Below are 10,203 nucleotides of genomic sequence, written 5' to 3'. Positions count from 1 at the left end.
GAGATCATATACTAATCACATTTCCTGAATTTATGGCGGAGGGAATTTTGATTACAGTTGATTGTCCTATCTTTAAAAATAAATACACCAGTCTGAAAGACTCCTGTTAATTCTGCTGCATTGTGCTCTTGTTTGCTGAGAAAGAGAGATTACTTTTATGTGTGCCACTATTAGGCTAATGACAGCTACTTGATTTTCTTTGCAAAAAAGAAAGCCCTACTGGGCAGGCCTGATATCTCTTTACTTAGACTTACCACACATGATCTGAAAAATTCAGAGACTTCCTCACGTAGATAAACAGGAAGGGCATGGAGAACAGTGGTCCGTCTCGTGTGGACATCATGTATTTCCTGAGAAAATTAAAATAGTGTAAATACAGTATACCGATCTATGCCAATGCCAAACAGTCCCAACTAATTACCAATTCATTAATTACCAATATCTGCACAAAAATCCACTATGATAGCCTGCTGATTTATCTGGTGCAAATATGGAATTCAAAAGTTTATCTGATGCAACAAACTACCAACAGTAGACCTGTGAAATGTATAATCACCTGTGCATCATGGACTTTGAAAATGTTAGCCAAAGCATCTGCAGTCTTTCCAGTTTTGGAAGCTTTCTGCCTGAATAAGGCCATCAAGCGAGCAGTGTGGCAATCAAGCTGGGTATAGAAAGTGTTTGGAAGGTTCTGGTTTGTTATCCTTTGGAACTCTGCATACACCTGCATTGAGGAAAGGACAATACAGTAATTCTTAATTTTTCTTAATTATTTATTTTATGATTAATGAAATTTGGCAACAATTCACAATAACTTACAGTAGCAAAGATAAAACCAACGAAAGAGCTGAACCACATTACCTCAGACTGCATATGAAGAGCAGGCCAGAGGTCCATGAGCTCTTTGACCGGAGGGCATGACATCACAATAGTCTGTCGTCGCAAGGCAAACGTGGTCTGCATCATCTTACTGATAAGAGGTAGGTTTCTCTCAGTCTTCTTTACTTCCTCAACAATAGCCTGCCTCAATTGGTCAAGACTTGAGGGATCTTCTCCTTGAGGAAAGTTGGGCAGAAAGTTGACCTCTGCACGCTTAGGTCTTTTAATGTTGGAGTGTGAAGGTTCATTGTCAGGATTTTTTCGGCTTCTTTTCCCAGCATTTACAGTGACCTCCTGACATCCAGCTCTTCTCATCTTGGTCCTGTAATTTCCCATTTTAAATTTGATGCTGTTTTTCCAGCCACTCCATCCACTGTTAGATCCTGCTTCCTTTAAACAGGGGTGTGTCCTCACAAGAGCTTCAGCCAACATTGCTATCTCCTTATCACTGGGGTAGGCCTTGAAACCATAGATAGTAGATGCCAATTTGTCTAAAATATTGTGCTTTTGGTCCCTTGACAACTGTAGAGGTTTTTCATTCTTTTCAAATTGAGCATTCCCGTCTCTAAGTGTCAGCTCAATGTCAAATGCAAATGTGGGAATCTGAAATGGACCTGGAGGCCATCTGCTGAGACGTTCTGGGGACGACACATCTGAAAGGGTATCAGTAGATGCAAGAGAACTGGAATCATGTGTAAGTGAAATATGAACACAGGCTTTTTGTGGCAACTCCTCAATGTCAACAAGGCAAGTGAGTTTTCCATCAAAGTCTGGATCTTCGTACTTCAAACTAAAGTCACAGTCCAGTTCCAGCTGTTGTTTTAAAATTTCAATCAGTGCATCAACAGAGGCTGGACGGGAGCTGAGTTTTAATTTTCTCACACGGTCCGCATCGATGACACGAAGGATCATGTTTTGTGGGCTTCAGCTGCCATCACTTTAATAAATGAAGAAATGTGGAGGTTATAAACACATCAGCACATTGACATCACAGTGCATTTATAAGGCTTTCTAAATGTTTACAATCATCAATGACAACTTATAATGTGTTCAGCATGCACAATGCTTTATAGAAAAGAAAAAAAGACAAATCTAGGACCTGGGCTACACAGTATATTATAACTTCCATAACATAAGCCAATTATAATTGTGTTTTTAATCCATTATGGAAATGTTATTTAGACTGTGTTACCAAAGAGTGCAATTCCAAAATGCATGTCATGTATGTTGATGTATATGATTGATTTTACAAAGCACATATTCTAATACACGAAGAATTACTTACTGTAGAGTGGTCTTAATTTTGTCTCACTTGTATGAACCTCTTGGGAGTCAGCATCAGCAAGCCCCCAATCTTGTATGCCGAGAGTGGGATTGTATCATTCAAGTCAGATTGCAGGTGGATAGACAGGCTTCCCTGTGTGGCTGACAGCTCATAGGATCGAAGATGCTCTACATACCAGGAGTCATAATCACAACAGAGAAAAGAAACATTGTGATTTACAAGGTAGATCTGTGTTAGTCTGCAAAATTTTGGCAGTCCCCCACTGATTCCAACGGAAACAAACATTCCAGTGATATAGTCTGTACCATCAATGGTCACCTTTGATGTACTATAGACAGTGTCACTAGTTGTTTGTCCTCTAATACAAGCCTGAGCTACTTCTGGCAGAGCTGACACCAAAACAGAGTCAACCCTGGATGTTTGTGTTTTTGGTTTGAAAAATGATGGCGAACCAAGGTGATAGGCCATCATGTGTTGGTGTCGGATTGCCAGGGTCTTCAAGACATTTTTGAAGTTTTGAGCATCATGCACCACTCTCTTGAAAAAGCGATGCTTTGCTTCAAATCGCATGGTCCAAACATGCACCAGGGGCCCAAAGCACTTAACTAAGGTGGGGTAATGCTCCACGTAGTGATGTTTAGGACGAAGGCTAAACTGAGGGAAAGCCTCTTGTAGGATCCGCCTGTGGTCACTGATTTTGCAAACAAAATAGTCCAGAGTTTCATCAGAAAATGATGGGCACAACGCTAATTCAACCACCTCTTTTAAGTCCATCAAAACCTCCCACGTAATATTACCCTCTGGTACTTTACTACCCACAAGCAAGGGAAGTAGTCTGAGCAGCGTGGCATTTTCATGCCCATTGCCTCCAATCGTTCCCCGAGACGTGAATGTTTTGGGAACTGGATGTGGTTATTTACTTTATCAGTGTGCTGATATGGGAATGATGTGATCCTTTGGTTCAAATAATCTAAAGTGAAGTACTTAAGCCGAATCATTTCTTTAATGCAAAGAGAAAGTTCAACTGGAACGATTCCTTCCAAAAGATCATGAAGTAGATCTGGAGGAAAACCTGTGATAGGATGGAAGTAGTCAAGTGATTCACCCAAAACACAATCACCTTTAACCACAAATTGGCTGCTTAAACTGTCATCTTGGAGGACATTTTGGACATGAAGGTCATGGCTCGCTTTGGTTCTCTGAACAAATGTTTCCATTTTTACCTCAGTTGTTTGAAACTGTTCACTAGTGGCCATGCAGAATCTGCAAACATAATCTGCTCTGAATGACTCCAGAAAACCACCTAAGCCATGTGAAGCCAGATTGTCAGCAGAAACACAAAAGATGGTGCCTTTCACATTCTGACCAACAGATTCAATGAAAACACCATCTTGTTCGATTGTATAGAGATCATGAACCAGTGGAGCAAGTACACATGCATATCCATATTTCTTGAGGTCTGTCACTTTAGCTAGCAGGGCCAATTGTATAGTGTGCATTGCTGATCTATACTTGGGCGGCACATTTGCTAGGACCCAGTATAAAGCACAAAGTTTGTGAACTTTACGTGATGTGCCAAGAGGGTTAGCAATTTCAAGCTCATCAATATATAGCTGGATTGCTAGGTGTAGATCTTCTGTTGAGAGTAGCTTGTTTTCTTGGAAATGAGAGCCATCACGATATGACACATAACAACCAGGCTCAGAGTTTGGTTCTCTGATCTTATTTAGGATGTCTGTGTTTTTAAACAGCTCCTGAATCATCTGAAGGATTGGAACATACATTATGGTATGACCAGGTGCTTCTAAATTGTACTCTACTGGCATTACCAATGGATAGTTGTGCTCTATAAATGTCTTTCTTCGCTTATGAGAGGACAACTCTGCACCTTTGGATGTAGCACTAAATACAACATTAGAATCCATGACAGCACTGACAACTTCATTGAGCGTGGAATCTGCAATATTGTGACCATGTCTCTGCAATATGTCACTAATTGCATCTTTGATTAATGGCTGAGATAAAGAGAAGATCTGATTCAAGTGATCAACTATTTCTTGTGTAGCTGAGTTTGACACATGAAGGATAGCCTGCATCTTTAGAAATAAAGATGCTGCATTAAGTTTGAGCTGATTTTTTAGTGCTGATGTATCACACTGCTCATCATCCTGCATTTCTGGGTACTGAAATGGACACTCTTCATTCATAGTTACATTAGAGCTGGTGGCTTGGAGATTCTGAGAATGGTCATAGACAATGTCACTACCAAAGTCTGTTGCAAGACTCGCTTGATGCAATCTACTTTTATGGGAATTAAATGAAGAGTATACGTTTGTGCTATATGTACAATCTTTGTATGGACATACCACTGTCTCATGTTTTTTTAAGTGTGTTCTTATGTGACTAAGGAGCACAGACTCAGAAAAATGTTGCTGAAATGTGCATAAAGGACACTTGAAGGTCACAAGCTCCTGAATCTCCTTTGCACTGCTCTTTTGTTCTTGTGTATGATATCTTGACAGATGAGTACTCAGTGCACTAAGTGTCTGAAATGTGCACATGCAATCATCATGGAGACATGGCAGTGGGCTAATTTTTGAAAAATGGCTGTGCTGCAGTCTGCAGTGTTTCAATAAATATGTTCGAGTGGTAAAAGAAGCTGAACACAACTTACACTGCCAAGTCATATTTGTTGCAGGTGCAGCAACCTGAAAACCCAAACACACAAAACAATATTATTTTACAGGACACCTGTCATGATGTTTAAACCGCCATCAAAAACTGCAGTCATATTACTCATACTAAAGGATTACAGCAAAATACAAAAACATTTATTAAAACAAAGTAGATGTGTAAGATGCTTATTAGGCTATTCAATTTGTAACATTTCATATTATATTACACAAATAAGTCAGTGTTACATAAAGTTGGGCTGGTAGCATTCATAAATTATTTTCCTAGAAATCACAAAAAAGAAAAGAAAATCACAATTATTAAAATAAAGTCAGCAAAATTAACTTTCAGAGAATAACTTCAATCTCTAGCCAAATGCACAGCACATGGTGCATGAGTTAGCTTCTGCCTTCACTCACAACACTGACACAGCTCGAACACAGATATCTAGTTTTCATTGAACAGTCTGCCATGATACCTCACTATCCACTATCCTACTGCACCTTAGGCATCACCAGGTTTTCCAACTACAAGCCTAGCCGCGTAGCCGTTACAGCTAACTGGCGGGTTGACTTTGCATATTAGCTTGCTAACTGTCTAACGGTTAGCCACGTAAAACGGCTAACGTAACTTACTTTGTCCGTTTTAAAAACACGTAGAACCCCAGGTACAAACATTTAAGAAACTTCTATGTTGACAACTTACATCCACAACTCAGTGTTTCGGTACTCTTGTCGTTAAGTCCCCCGCTCTTTTCCTTGGCTTACTCGTCGGCTCCGGTCCACTGCCTGAAGAATGCACGCAAATACTACAAAATAAAAGTACTTCCGGTGGAAGTGATGTTTTTATTTTTTTTTAAATATATGTAGGCCAACACCAGAAGATAATATACTCAATCTTATGATTGCTAGGTAGTTTCAGTTCTACATATTATTGTAAAACATTGTTCACTGAATTTCGGGTTCTTTATGAGTAAAGTGAGTTGTATTTTGCCCCTTTTGTATGTTCAGTACGAACAAGTTTTATTTTGGTAAGCTACAAGATCCAGGACCGGAAGTTGGCGGACGGTAGCGCGAACGGACAAGAGAAAAATTGAGACTGTGAATAGCGAACTGTTAAGCTCCTGTTTTGTTAATTCTACTGCTGGTCTACCAGGCAAACACTTTTTCACGGTGTTCCATCATACTTCTATAAGGAATAAAGGTAAAAAATGGACATCAGTATGAAGTGTGGATTCCTTTATGACCATACAAAATAAAAGCACTTCCAGTGGAAGCGATGTTTTTTTTTTTTTAAATATATGTAGGCCTACTTATTTATGTAGAGTGTGTGTGTGCGTGTGTGTGTCAGAGGGAAAGAGAGAGATAGAATTTATACATACACAAATATAAATCTATCTGAAGTTGTTCAAAAATGCCTGAAGCCGCCTAGCACAAATTCCTGGTTAGAAGATGTATTGTCATTCTTACACCTAGAAAAAAAAAACATACTGTCAGAGGATCCCTAAAGAAATTTCATAAAACCTGGGACCCGGTCCTCTCTTATTCGATCCATCCATCCATCCATCCTGAGCCAATGGTAGTCACCCCCCCCCCCCCCCCAATTTCCCCTTTAAAAAAACTTTTTTTTTTTTAAATTTTAAATTATTATTTTAGTTTATATATTTATTTAGTTGTTTAACCTTTTTTATTTTTTTATTTTTTGTTGTCCTTCTTGAGGGAGTGAGATGGGTGGGCAAGTTAGACAAATGGGACATGTTCTGTATCTGGTTCAAGGGTGGTGGAGGGAGGGAATGGGTGGGAATGTGTTTTTGTTTTGTTTTAAAAAGCAAGAAAAATGTCAAACCTGCTACCCTTTGTTATTCCCAATACAGCCTGTAATAATTTATTAGGTTTAAGCAACAAACACACTTAAAAAAAAAAAGTTCTTTAAAAAAAAAGAAGCCATAAATTCATGTTTAATCCACATAGTTTTAAGTAACTGAGTTAATTATTTTAAGTAGCAGTTAATTAACCTGCAAAAAGTTAATATAGATCAAAAATTGCAAGTTTAAATAACTTAAAAAGAGGGAACAAGCTATTGGCACTCAACATTTTTAAGTATGTAGAACTTTTAAGATGATTTTAAGTTCACTCTACTTATTCTAATTAATTATTTTGAGCATTCGGGTTTACAGTGTAAAGACTTCAGAACTGGAGTGATGTGATCTCTCCAGCGCTAGTAGTTTTCCAAACTAGCACGTGTGAAACCACTTGTGGGAGTGGAACATGGATGTGTAGAGATGGGCTTTCAAACAATGCAACTTTTGACATTTTGACATGTCACAGTGGGAAAAGCAAAGGTATAAATAAAAATGAATTATGGCACAACTCATTTAGATTTTCTAACAGTAGAATAAGGCATTACAATGTCAAGAAACTAGGTGCTGATAGTGAAGGGCAAAATGAAGCTTTGGTGAAGCATTGAACCACTTAGAGGAATTGGTTTGAAAATGGGTTCATTGCTAGAAGCTTCGTAACAGCGACCTCGCCTGGTGAAGGGCCAAGGCTGCATCCAAATGACCCGACAAGATAGTGGACAGGAGGCTTTAGACTGGTGACACTCATGTGTACTAACAATGGGATAACATTCTTTTTAAAAAAGATTGATGGATTGTGTGTATTGTTTTATTGGGTATAGGTAAAGAGTGCTTGGGGAAACAGAGGATGTGCTGGGAAATATGGCACAAGTTGGTGTGCTTGTGAAATATGGCCGCGGGGGGGTTTGTGGGACAGGGACCACTCATCGATTTTTATTAAGGAACATTATTTTTCCACATATTGGACCTGGAAAACTCTGACTGTGGGTTGTGCATATGCACCAAAACAAGAGTTTGGAATATTCTGCCTTCTTGGAGACCTTGATAGAGTCCTGTATGGGGGCTCCCAAACTCCATAGTTCTGCTGGGGGGACTTCAACGCACACATGGGCAATGATGGAGATTTCTTGAGAGGCGTGATTGGTGAGGAACGGCCACCCTGATCTGACCAGAGTGATTGTCTGTTGTTGGACTTCTGTGCTAGTCATGGATGTCCATAACAACACCATGTTCAAACAAGGGTGCTCATAAGTGTACGTGGTACCAGAGCACCCTAGGCCGAAGATCAATGATCGATTTCTAATGGTTTTATCTGATCTGAGGCCGTATGTTTTTGGACACTTGGGTGAAGAGAGGGGCGGAACTGTCTACTGATCACCATCTGGTGGTGAGTTGGGTCAGGGTATAGGGGAGGACTCTGGACAGACCTGGTAAGCCCAACGGTGGTACGGGTAAATTGGGAATGTCTGGAGGAGGCCCCAGACTTTCAACTCACACCTCCGGCGGAGCTTTTCGTGCATCCTTGTGGAGGCTGGGGCATTGACCTGAGTGGACAATGTTCAAAGTTTCCATGCTGAAGCTGTGGCGGCGAGCTGTGGTCTTAGGGTCTTAGGTGCCTCGGGGCGGTAACCCACGGACACCCTGGTGGACACAAGTGGTCATTGAAGCCGTCCGACTGAAGAAGTTCTCTGGGATATGTTATCCCAGCGGACTCCGGAGACAGTGGCAAGGTACCGACGGGCCCAAAGGACTGCAACCTCTGCCGTGACAGAGGTTACAGCAAGGAAGACGTTCAGAGAAGACATGGAGGTGCTTCTGGAAACTGTTCGCCATCTCAGGAAGGGAAGCGGGGAACCATCCAAACTGTGTACAGTAAGGATGGGACGTGTTGACCTCAATTGAGGAGTACTAGAGCGGTGGAAGGAGCACTTTTGAGAACTCCTAAATCCAGCTGACATTGTCTCTGTGGCAGAGGCAGAGGTGGAGGATAATGGGGGATTGTCGTCAATTTCCCTGGTGGAGTCGCTGATGTAACCCAACTCTTTAGAGTAACATTGTCCAACATGGCTAAGATGAATTACTTAAGAGTCAATAACTTTAGTTCCGTAAATAGCTTAGCATGTTTCATCATGTTTAGTCACAGTAGTTTTCCACACATCTACTAATACCACTCTGATCATATTCCCTTCCTCAATGCTCCATAAAAACAAGAACAGTCATCAATGACAGAGAGCATATGAAATGAATCATTACTCTCTGTCACTTCACGCTTAGAAAGGAATATCACGACTCTCTCGTGTCTCGAGACCAACACTTTAGAAACACATTCCTCAAGTCAAAACTCTTAAAATGATCCCTGAAAGTATAGTCTTGATTAGACTGGGGGGGGGAACTGCATATCATCACTGCAGAGTGATTGTCACTCAGGTTCAGAGGGACAGAAGCTAATCGTTACGTCCTCCAGATGACTCTGAGGTGAAATCTATTTAGATCTTTAAGAAGACCGATACGTAATTGAATTAGATTTTCAGTCACTGTTGTCTCAATACTTCAGTGTCAGCCTACTTATTCTCTACAATAAATGCTCCAGTCTTTCTTTGCATTAAACACCAGCAATCCAAGTGTTACATGTGTATACTCAGTGTATGATTAATCAGGAAGCTCACATAAAAGATAGTTGCAAGGTCTACCAAATGTTTAACTTTACAACCCGTAAGCTGTTGGAACCTTGGTTGCCACCTTCCCTCAAAATGTCAATCACAGATTTCCCAGCTCCTGAGAGCAGAGTGGAAGCGCACCCTAACCCAGAGGTTGATGGATCAAAACCATTCTCTACTATTTGTTATGCTATCAGCATTAAGTCTATTTCCAGTCTGTTAACAAAGCATCTGTTGCTGCAAGTGTCTGATGTGAAATGTCTCCACTGGCAGAAGAGTCAATTTAATGACATGTCAAGTTTCATCTATAAAAATGGAAGTTACGGTGCTCATAACCACCATGACACCCATAAAAACTGGAGCATAATACATAAATATATTACAGTACAAGTACATAAATACAGTAAATAGAGACTGTAAAACATGTACATTTAAAGTGCTGTGTTGTGCTCTCTGATAGTCCTGAGGTATAAAAGAGGAGCATACCGCTTAGTTTGTGTGACAGGAGGTCTTAGTCTACCACTACGTTCTATACCCTACCAGTCAGATTACTACAGAAGTAATATCTTCTGCAGCTCTTTAAAGACTCTACCATAATACCTGCTGGAGATGCCAGGTCCTCATACATGTAAAGCATGAGCTCTACCACTGAGCTACACCCCTGAAGATTTTCAGATTTTTTAAAACTTTTTTCTGAGATAGACTTAGATTATCTTTATTAATCCTTTTGGGATGAATCCCGCAAGGAAATTGAAACATCACTGAATAAAAGAAGAAACCTGGGTAAACATGTAATGTAATGTTGTATATGGCTTCAAAACCTGTAAATGCAACTGCAGTGGCTGGAAATC

The 10,203-nt window shown here is 40.2% G+C and overlaps 1 non-coding gene across 1 annotated transcript; it reads right to left on the bottom strand.

The window, feature by feature from the left end:
• Positions 1-8,861: 8,861 nt before the first annotated feature.
• LOC116677079 (small nucleolar RNA U3) lies at positions 8,862-9,067 on the bottom strand. The gene has a single exon (XR_004328922.1). It is a non-coding gene; the product is annotated as a small nucleolar RNA U3 (small nucleolar RNA).
• Between the last annotated feature and the right edge of the window lie 1,136 nt (positions 9,068-10,203).

Source organism: Etheostoma spectabile, unplaced genomic scaffold (assembly GCF_008692095.1).
Source record: "Etheostoma spectabile isolate EspeVRDwgs_2016 unplaced genomic scaffold, UIUC_Espe_1.0 scaffold00004342, whole genome shotgun sequence".
In the NCBI taxonomy this organism is placed as follows: Eukaryota; Metazoa; Chordata; class Actinopteri; order Perciformes; family Percidae; genus Etheostoma; species Etheostoma spectabile.
This window is presented reverse-complemented; position numbering and strand designations above follow the sequence as displayed.